At 39.2% G+C, this 10,647-nt stretch overlaps 1 long non-coding RNA gene across 1 annotated transcript; it reads left to right on the top strand.

Annotated features, from left to right (window-relative positions):
- Positions 1 to 1,507: 1,507 nt before the first annotated feature.
- On the top strand, positions 1,508 to 10,151 carry LOC108528393 (uncharacterized). The gene is made up of 3 exons (XR_001885125.1): positions 1,508 to 1,786; positions 8,567 to 8,658; positions 9,751 to 10,151. It is a non-coding gene; the product is annotated as an uncharacterized LOC108528393 (long non-coding RNA).
- Positions 10,152 to 10,647: the final 496 nt, after the last annotated feature.

Genomic DNA, 10,647 nt, shown 5'->3' with positions numbered 1-10,647 from the left:
TTTGTTTAAAAGGGTTAGATTTTACCAATGAATGGCCCAGAATAGTGGGCCATGACTCTAGATCTTTGATTTTCAAATGAGATTACTCTAAAACTAACAATGACTTCAATTGGAAAGTAAGCCAGGGAAAGTTTAAAATATGCTTGATGTATATCAAGAGAACCCAAGGATTGAGTTATATAAAAACGATACGGAATGAAGCCTCCTCCTTACCTCCCCTGATAAGTCAGTTGCATGTTTGTCCTCACTTTGCTTGTAGCAGCCAGGATGCTAAGACTCTGGAAAATCATAGTTGAACCACTGCAGCAATCTGGTTACATTTGCTTGCAGCAGAGATAAGTGATTTGAGTATTCTAGCATTCTTGAGACTTGGGCTCATTCACCAGGTCTCCTCCAAATCTGTTGTGCTGCTTTGGACAATTATTCTCAGCCTTTAAAAACTCCCCTGCCATCAAGGTCACTGCAGGACAACCTCCTATAGACTATCTGTTAATGTGTGCTGTTTCCAGTGAAGATGGGTAAAACCTAACTGATATTATTGGAAATATGATACTGACCACAAAATGAACCACTTTCCTTTGGTGATGACTCTGATTCAATTCAGATAATTACATTTGCATCATCTTAAGCTTGGACATATCACTGATTCCTCCATCAAAGTCTATTCTTTGACAAGCTATTTTAGAAGTAAAAAGACTTTATGGGCCTTTTTCAAACACTTTGGTTCAGGGAAATTGGCACTGACTGAGCAAAAAACACCAAAGGTCATTGTTACATCATTCCAGAGGACAGAAGGTCTCAAGTAAACTTCTCTTGCCCCTCCCATGAGGATATCAATGCATTCTCTCCTCACCTTGCTCTTTCTCCTTCTTTTTCTTTTCTTTTTTTTTTTTTTTTTTTTTTTTTTGATGGAGTCTCGCTCTGTCACCAGGCTGGAATGCAGTGGCACAATCTCGGCTCACTGCAACTTCCACTTCCCAGGTTCAAGTGATTCTCCTGCCTCAGCGTGCCGAGTAACTGGGACTACAGGTGTGTACCACCACACCCAGCTAATATTTTGTATTTTCAGTAAAGACAGGGTTTCTCCATGGTGGCCAGGATGGTCTCCATTTCTTGACCTCGTGATACGCCCACCTCAGCCTCCCAAAGTGCTGGGATAACAGGCATGAGCCACCACGCCTGGCCTTCTCTTTCTAACTCACAGAACGGTGTGTGGGAATGGAACCTCACAAGCCGTTGCTCCTTGCTCTGTGACTGCAGGCACTTGGGAGTTGAACACAGGGTTGGGAAGAGGGATGGCTGGTGTTACATGTCCTGCCTGGTCTCGGAGCCTGGAAACCAGTGGAATACAGACTGGCTAGCCGCATGCCTATTGTGCTAAGGTGCTACCTCTTTCTCTCCACCTCTCTTACCTCTCTGCATTTGACTTCACAAGACCTGGCTTGCCTTGTTCTCCAACATCGGCTGCTTTTGACTGCATGGAATGGAGTCTGACTCAAACAGAGTGTGGGAGCTGGCCTCGGATTTCTAGGGTGGGGCTAACCACAGGACAACAAGCTGGGGAAACTCAAGGAAATCAAGCCGACTCGTGATGTACTAAGGGCTCTTGTGTTCTCATTGGACTATTATAACTCAGATTATTAGTTAGCATAACAAAGTCTTTACCAAAAAGAGAGACAGAAGCTATCTACAATCTTACCTTCCATGATGGATCAGGCACCACAGGACATGTCGGTCTTCCCTGTTGGCTCAGTATTACACTGAGTGCAGAAACATCCCAGAAACAGTGAGTACTACGTCTACCACAACACCCTAAGGTATGGGTCGAAATACAACTGACAGCAACATTCACAATAACAACATTTACTAGAAAAACTAAAACAAAAAATCTACAGGTAACCTAATTTCAGTCATATAACTTTGGTAATGGAGAACATTTGGGTATCTTAAATACCTCTGTGACATTCCTACAACTATAACAAATATATAAGGATATTCTTTGAGTTGACTCATCATTTTGGTAGAAATGAAAGGTTTACTTAGTCACCACTGTATGGGCCTTTATCTGCTTCTAGCTTCAACTACTGAAATTACTTCAAGGGATTACTTTTTGGTTTTTGATGCAAATACTTGGTTATTTTGGCTTGTTGCTCTCCTGGGCTTCCCTAGGTTTGCAGGTGGTGACCGTGGCAGCCTGTAAGATGGTGATCACTGACCCCTGTCTCAGGGTGTCCACTCCCTGTGGAATCTCTTTTCCTTTAGCATGAGTTGAATTGAAGAACTCTCTTCCAATGAACAGAACAGGCCAAATCTCAGAGGTATCTGCTCTGAGATTAGGTTATTAAAAAAAAAAAAAGACCAAAAAACCTGTGGCTTTCATTGGGGGTGTCACTTCTTATTTTTTCTGGAGGAAAGCAGCTGTCACAAGGTAGCTCTCTTGAGGGGTTGAGATGGCAAATGCCTCAAGTCTGCAACTATCATATGAGCCAGTTTTAGGTGATTTTGAGAGGACTACAGCCCTGGCTGACATCTTAACAGCAACCTCAGAAGCTTCCTTGACCCAGAACCACCCAACACCATTTATTAAGAGGAAATAGGAAAGGAAGAGGATGGAAGAGAATAAAAGACAATGATTGGGAAGAAAATAAGAAAATGAAAAGGCCAAGATGCAGAGGAGGAGAAGGAAGAGAAAAAAATTATAGCAATAACAGTATTTAACAAAGATTTAGTAGCTATTTTTAGGGCTACGAATTTAAAACTGTGAGCATTAAACATTACAAGGCATCCAAAGAACTCTTTAATAAAACAATATTGAAGTTATTTTGTTGTGATTATGTGTACTCACTTGACAAAGAAAAGAATAAACATCCTAAGGTTAAGCAAATAGGCACTGGTGGTCTGAGATAAAATTTCTAGGCAAAACATAAAACATAAATACATATAGCTTGTGTTCTATCTCAAGCAACTTGACAGATGTGCTCTGGGAAACTGCATTAGACAGGTGTTTCAAGAATGAAAAGTATATTGATGTCAAATATACATATGATATACATACCATGTGTTTAAGTAAACTGCTTTAGGAAATATGAGGACGAGTAAAAGCAACACTTCTAACTATATAATACAATGTTAGAATAGGTTTAACTAAATGAGTAAATGTAACAATGTAACTATGTACCTAAAAATTTACACATTTAGGTTTTTCTTTTCTCATTGGGGAAATGTCGAGACACATAAAACCATTTTTTTTTTTTTTGTGGGGCTACAGATCTCGGCTAACAGAGACTTGGAGACTCAATGGCTACTGCTGATGAGGAAATGAGCTACATAGTCGAGAAATACTGTTGAAGCTAAAGGTCCCCTTGAAAGATGATGAGATTATGTCAGTGCAGTAGAATCTTGGACTGAGCAAACTGTTACTCTCCATCAGCAAGGAGACACCATAATGCAGTATCAGGAAGAAATCAGGAATTTAATGACTTTGCGTATTTGCTATGGTCCATAGTAATTATGGGCATCCAGCGCAAAAAGTTGATAAATCAGATGATCGCAAGATGAGAACAAATAATTTTGTGTAGCCCTGAAGGAACACCAGTGTGCCTTGAAATTTAAAATAAAATTGACAAATGGAATCTAATTAAACTGAAGAGCTTCTACACAGCAAAAGAAACTATCAACAGAGTAAAAGGACAACCTACAAAACGGGAGGAAAATTTTTGCAATCCATGCATCTCACAAAGGTCTAATATCCAGCATCTATAAGGAACTTAAACAAATGTATAAGAAGAAAACAAACAAACCTGCTAAAAAGTGGCAAAGGGCATGAAAAGACACTTCTCAAAAGACATACATGGGGCCAAAAATCATGAAAAAAAGCTCAACATCACTGGTCATTAGAGAAACGCAAATGAGATACCATCTCACACCATTCAGAATTGTTATAACTAAAAATTCAAAAAATAACAGATGCTGACAAGGTTGTGGAGAAAAAGAAATGCTTTTACACTGGTGGTGGGAGTATACATTAGTTCAACCATTGCGGAAGATGGTGTGGTGATTCCTCAAAGAGCTAAAGGCAGAACTACCATTAAACCCAGCAATCCCATTACTGAGTATATGCCCAAAGGAATATCAGTCATTCTATTATAAAGATACATGCACATGTATGTTAATTGCAGCACTATTCACAATGGCAAAGACGTGGAATCAACCTAAATGCCCATCAATAATAGAACTGCATGAAGAAAATGTGGTACATATACACTGTGGAATACTATGTAGCCATAAAGAAGAATGAGATTATGTCCTTTGCAGGGACATGGAGAGAGCTAGAGGCCATTATCCTTAACAAACTAACTCAGGAACAGAAAACCAAAAACCGCATGCTCCCTTTTACAAGTGGGAGCTAAATGATGAGAACACATGGGCACATAGAGGTGAACAGCACACACTGGGGCCTACCAGAGGGAGGAGGATGGAAGGAGAGGATCAGGAAAAGTAACTAATGGATACGAGGCTTAATACCTGGGTGATGAAGTAATCTGTATACCATACATTTACCTATGTAACAAACTTGCCCATCCTGCACATGTTCCCCTGAATTTAAAAGTTAAAAAGAAAGAAAGCATTACAAGAAGTAAAAAATGCACACTATTACTATTTCAGACAGCTGAAAATCTTATAAGGAGATTGTTGGTATTTTCATGTATGGGCCTAAAAGTTTTTATATTCAAGTCTTTTTTCCTCCTAATCACATTGCAAAATATTCACTCGGAAATATTTCTTTTGGGTCTATAGATCTCTGCTCTCAGAGACCTTGAGACTTAATTGCTAGAGCTAATTGGAAAATGAGTTCAGGAATCATTTCAGATAATTGATATGGTAGTAGTATGAAGACAGGCTTCGAATTTGGTGAACAGCAGGTTGCAGGAAACATGGGTAAATTTGCTGTCTTGAACAAGAAAGCAAAGGATTGAGAGACAGAGATCCTGCAAATAACACAAGGATCTTTTCTGAACCTTAGACAGAATGGTGAATCAGAAAGGACACCTTGGTGAGCATTAGTGACCACGAGTGACCTGAGCAATTGGAAAAGCTGAAGAACTTTGGAGTATTTTAGTTTTTGTTTTGTGTTTTTTTAACCTAGACCCACAGAGCCACTACAATTGGCCCATGGAATCTTGACTTGAGTAACTCAAAATCCAAAATCTCTATCCACTTGAATTTTATGTCTATTTTTTACATTAAATAAAGCACAATGGCAATGCTATTTGGAAGGGACAGTCTCAGTAATGAGCATAGCCTTTATTCTCAAAAATCACGCCAGGCACAGTGGCCCATGCCTGTAATCCCAGCACTTGGGGAGGCCAAGGCGGGCAGATCACGTGAGATCATGAGTTCAAGACCAGCTTGGCCAACGTGGTAAAACTCCGTCTCTATAAAAATACAAAAGTTAACTGGGTGTGGTGGCACATACTTATAATCCCAGCTACTCAGGAGGCTGAAGTGACAGGATTGCTTGAACCTGGGAGGTGGAGGTTACAGTGAGCCCAGATCGTGCCGCTGTATTCCAGCCTGGGTAACAGAGAGACACTTTCTCAAAAAAAAAAAAAAAAAAAAAAAAAAAACAAAAAAAAAAACCTTCTGGGAATTTACATTTTCCCATGAAGAAAAAGGTCACTTTTCCCTGTAATCTCAGAGAAGAAGAAACTTTTCTCCTCCCAATCTGTCCAAGTGAGTGAGTGTTGGATATGAAATGACATTTGAATATGGCATAGTGCAGCCAATAAATCACCAGTCTGAGAATATAAAAAGCCTTTGCGACCTCATAGTTTATCTCCTACATATCAATGAGAACATGCCACATTTGGTTTTCCATTCCTGAGTTACCTTACTTAGAATAATATCTCCAGTCTCATCCAGGTCACTGCAAATACTGTTAATTAATTCCTTTTTATGACTGAGTAGTATTCTATTGTATACTTATACCAGTTTCTTTATCCACTCGTTGATTGATGGGCATTTGGGTTGGTTCCATGATTTTGCAATTGCGAATTGTGCTGCTATAAACATGCATGTGCAAGCATCTTTTTCGTATAATGACTTATTTTCCTCTGGATAGATACACAGTAGCGGATTGCTGGATCAAATGGTAGATCTGCTTTTAGTTCTTTAAGGAATCCCCACACTGTTTTCCATAGTGGTGATACTAGCTTACAGTCCCACCAGCAGTGTAAAAGTGTTCCCTGATCACCGCATCCATGCCAACATGTACTGTTTTTTGATTTTTTTATTATGGCCATTCTTGCAGGAGTAGGGTGGTATCGCATTGTGGTTTTGATTTGCATTTCCCTGATCATTAATGACGTTGAGCATTTTTTCGTATGTTTGTTGACCATCTGTATATCTTCTTTTGAGAATTGTCTATTCATGTCCTTCACCCATTTTTTGATGGGATTGTTTGTTTTTTTCTTACTGATTTGTTTGATTTCCTTGTAGATTCTGGATATTATTCCTTTGTCAGATGTATAGATTGTGAAGATTTTCTCCCACTCTGGGTTGTCTGCTTACTCTGCTGACTGTTTCTTCTGCCGTGCAAAAGCTCTTTAGTTTAATTAAGTCTCAGCCATTTAACCTTGTTTATATTGCATTTGCTTTTGGGTTCTTGGTCATGAAATCCGTACCTAAGCCAATATCTAGAAGGATTTCTCAATGTTTTCTTCTAGAATTTTTGTAATTTCAGGTCTTAGATTTAAGTCCTTAATCCATTTTGAGTTGACTTTTGTATAAGGTGAGAAATTAGGGTCCGGTTTCATTCTCCTACATGTGGCTAGCCAATTGTCCCAGCACCATTTGTTGAAAAGGGTGTCCTTTCCCCACTTTATGTGTTTGTTTGCCTTTTCAAAGATCAGTTGGCTGTAAATATTTGGGTTTATTTCTGGGTTCTCTATTCTCTTCTGTTGGTCTACATGTCTATTTTTATACCAGTACCATGCTGTTTTGGTGACTATGGCCTTATAGTATAGTTTGAAATCAGGTAATTTGATGCCTCCAGATTTGTTCTTTTTGTATCAGATTTGTTATTTTTGCTTAGTCTTGCTTTGACTATGCGGGCTCTTCTTTGGTTCTATATGAATTTTAGAATTTTTTTCTAATTCTGTGACGAATGATGGTAGTATTTTGGTGGGGATTGCATTGAATTTGTAGATTGCTTTTGGCAGGATGATCATTTTCACAATATTGATTCTACCTATTCATGAGCATGGGATGTGTTTCCATTTTTTTGTGTCGTCTATGATTTCTTTCTGCAGTGTTTTGTAGTTTTCCTTGTACAGGTCTTTCCTTTGCTACGTATATTCCTAAGTACTGTATTTTTTTTTTTTTTTAGCTATTGTAAAAGGGGTTGAGTTCTTGATTTGGTTCTCCTCTTGATCATCGTTGGTGCAGTATAGAAGAGGCACTTTATTTGTGTACATTAATCTTGTATCCAGAAATCTGCTGAATTCTTTCATTAGCTCTAGGGGCTTTCTGGAGGAGTCTTCAGGGTTTTTGAGGTAAATGATCATATTGTCAACAAATAGTGACAGTTTGACTTCCTCTTTACCAATTTGGATGCCCTTTCTTTCTTTCTCTTGTCTGATTGCTGTGTCTAGGACTTCCAGTACTATGTTGAAGAGGAGTGGTGAGAGTGGACATCCTTGTCTTGTTCCAGTTCTCAGAGGGAATACTTTCAACTTTTCCCCGTTCTGTATTATGTTGGCTGTGGGTTTGTCATAGATGGTTTTTGTTACATTGAGGTATGTCCCTTGTATGCCGATTTTGCTGAGAGTCTTCATCATAAAGGGATCCTGGCTTTTGCTTTTTTGCATCTATTACCATGATCATGTGATTTTGTTTTTAATTCCGTTTATGTGGTGTATCACCTTTATTGACTTGTGTATGTTAACTCATCCCCGAATCCCCAGTATGGAAACCATTTGATCACGGTGGATTGTCTTTTTGGTTAGCTAGTATTGTGTTAAAGATTTTAGCATCTTTGTTCATCAGGGATATCAGTCTGTAGTTTTCTTTTTTGATTATGTCCTTTCCTGGTTTTGGTATTAGGGTGATGCTGGCTTCATAGAATGAATTAGAGAGGGTTTCCTCTTTCCCTATCTTGTGGAATAGTGTCAAAAAGATTTCTACCAATTCTTCTTTGAATGTCTGGTAGAATTCTGGTGTGAATCGGTCTGGTCCTGTACTTTTTTTTGTTGTTGGTAATTTTATAGTTCCTATTTGTTTTTAAGAAGTTCACTGAATTCTTGCCCTGAAATGGTCTAGGAATTTGTGTTCCTAATTTCCTTAGACTTTTTTTTTTAATGCAACCAATAAACCTACAGGATTGAGAAAAACAACACATTTGTTGGTTCTGCTACCAGATCAAGATTGAATATTTAATATGTACAAAATAGTTATTTTTCACTCTTCAGATAATAGAATAGGCCAGTTTAGCAGGTAAGGAAGTCCAGATGCCTTTAATAGGGTCACATTTTTTGATCCCACATATCTCTGCACCCTGAATTTCAAGAGTGTGGAAACATCAGCTCGTCTCACACAGTGTGGAATGGGATGCTGCAGGACAAGAAGGGAATCATCACCTCTGACTCCCTGGCCACACAGGTGAGATGACCTTTGTATTAAGTGCACATTTTTAAAATTGATGTTTGGGATGGGCACATTCGCTCACACCTGTAATCCCAGCACTTTGGGAGGTCAAGGGAGGTAGATTGCTTGAGTCCAGGAGTTCGAGACCAGGCTGGGCAATGTGGCAAAACCCTGTCTCTACAAAAAGTACAAAAATTAGCCAAGTGTGGTGGCATGCACTTATAGTCCAAGCTACTCAGGAGGCTGAGGCAGGAGGATTGCTTGAGCCTGGGAGGCAGAGGTTGCAGTGAGCTGTCATCGTACCACTGCACTCCAGCCTGGGTGACAGAGCCAGACTCTGTTTCAAAAAAATCAAAAACAAAAAATTAAACACTTAAAAAAGGTAAAATGAAATTTCTATTTGCTGAAAATTAGGATTTCATGACCAAGAATCCAAAAACAAATGCTTTGATATCTGGGATCTTGCTGACAAGGGAATGATGGCTCCTCCCAGGATTAGGTAATTCCTCGAGATAGCAAAAGACTGCACTCCTTTCACATATAAAATACCACTCTGGAGCCTAGACCCCAACAGCCTTCTTGGTGAGTATCTTATACTCAGGGATCTGATATACCAGCCCTAATTACCCCAGGGCCAGGTACCAGAAAACTAGAGAATATACCTACACCAAAGGGCTGGCTGAAATTATTCCAACCAATCGATCCTATTCCTGTTTACCCTGCCTCCCCTGTTATTTGCCATAGAAACCACAGTGAAAGCTCTTACCCGCACCATCCCATCACTTCCTCTGCCTTTTAACTTAGCCCGGTGCTTCAACGGTTGCCCCCGTGCTGCATGCCCTACCTCTTGAGAACTGTAACAACCCATGTGTTTAAGGGTAGGTGATCTGTTAGTCTCACCCTCCCTGAATCACAATAAAAGCTGCATTTAAAAACACTCTTTGAATAGAAACCTCAAATTAGGTAAGATGGTTATATAATTGTCTGCTTATTCTCCTTAATGGGTGGTGGTGGAGAGGGGGAAGCATTGAGTTCTGGGCATAAAACTCAACACTTTAATGACTGATCATGACGGTCAATGTTTTTTCTTTGCCTTTGACTCTGTAGGTCAGAACTGCAGGTGTGATAAATTAATTTATTTTTCACCAACCCTGCTGACAATGTTGCTGACCAGCAAGCCCTCAGCCTACAAGGTCTCCATCCAGGTGCCTTTTGATGAGGTTCCAGCTTTCAGAAAAAAAAATGACCTTGGAGACCAGGATGACAGGAACAAACTCCAAAGCTAATGGATGACACTTGAGTGCTCCACTGGCCAGAGAAAGGGACTCTCAGAGCCTTAATTTAATAGCTCCAGCTTGCATTCACTAAAGCCTCAAGCAGCTACAACAGATGTCTCAAGAGTTCCAAAAAGAGCTGTTGGTAAATGTGATCTATCCACTGATGTGATTATGCTCATTCTAGCAAAGAAAAACATATATTTGTTTCAAAGAACGTCCATTAGGGAGTGTGCAGCACAATAAACTGTGAAAAATCTCTGTTTCTTTTGTGGTTAAAATAAACTAAAATATTGAGTGTCAGTTGCAAGAGGAGAATCAAGACATATTTCCCCGTGTGATCTGTTGGGGAAAAATTGGTTTCTGGACGATACAATAAATCCAGACTGGCCTCTGAATTCCAGGACGAACATGAACACATTTCTTAGAAATCTCATCTCCACAATTCCATCAGAAAATGACTTTTGCTTCACCTGCCAGCCAGAAAATTATAGGGTTCAAAACACTCTCATTTCTGCAATAATTTGTAACAACTATGTTAAGTTGCTTTAACTTGTATCTTACTTAGTCAAATCATAGTTAAGTTAAAATCATATTTATCCCAAGCAAAACTGAAATATAATTTCAATGGAAATATAATTAATATGGAGTAAAGACTTGTCCAGTTATTTTATAGAATCATTTCTTGGAAACAGGATTACTGAGTGGAAGATTTTCACAGCCTTTAAGG

Source organism: Rhinopithecus bieti, unplaced genomic scaffold (genome assembly GCF_001698545.2).
Source record: "Rhinopithecus bieti isolate Rb0 unplaced genomic scaffold, ASM169854v2 scaffold_5246, whole genome shotgun sequence".
Classification (NCBI taxonomy): Eukaryota; Metazoa; Chordata; class Mammalia; order Primates; family Cercopithecidae; genus Rhinopithecus; species Rhinopithecus bieti.
This window is presented reverse-complemented; position numbering and strand designations above follow the sequence as displayed.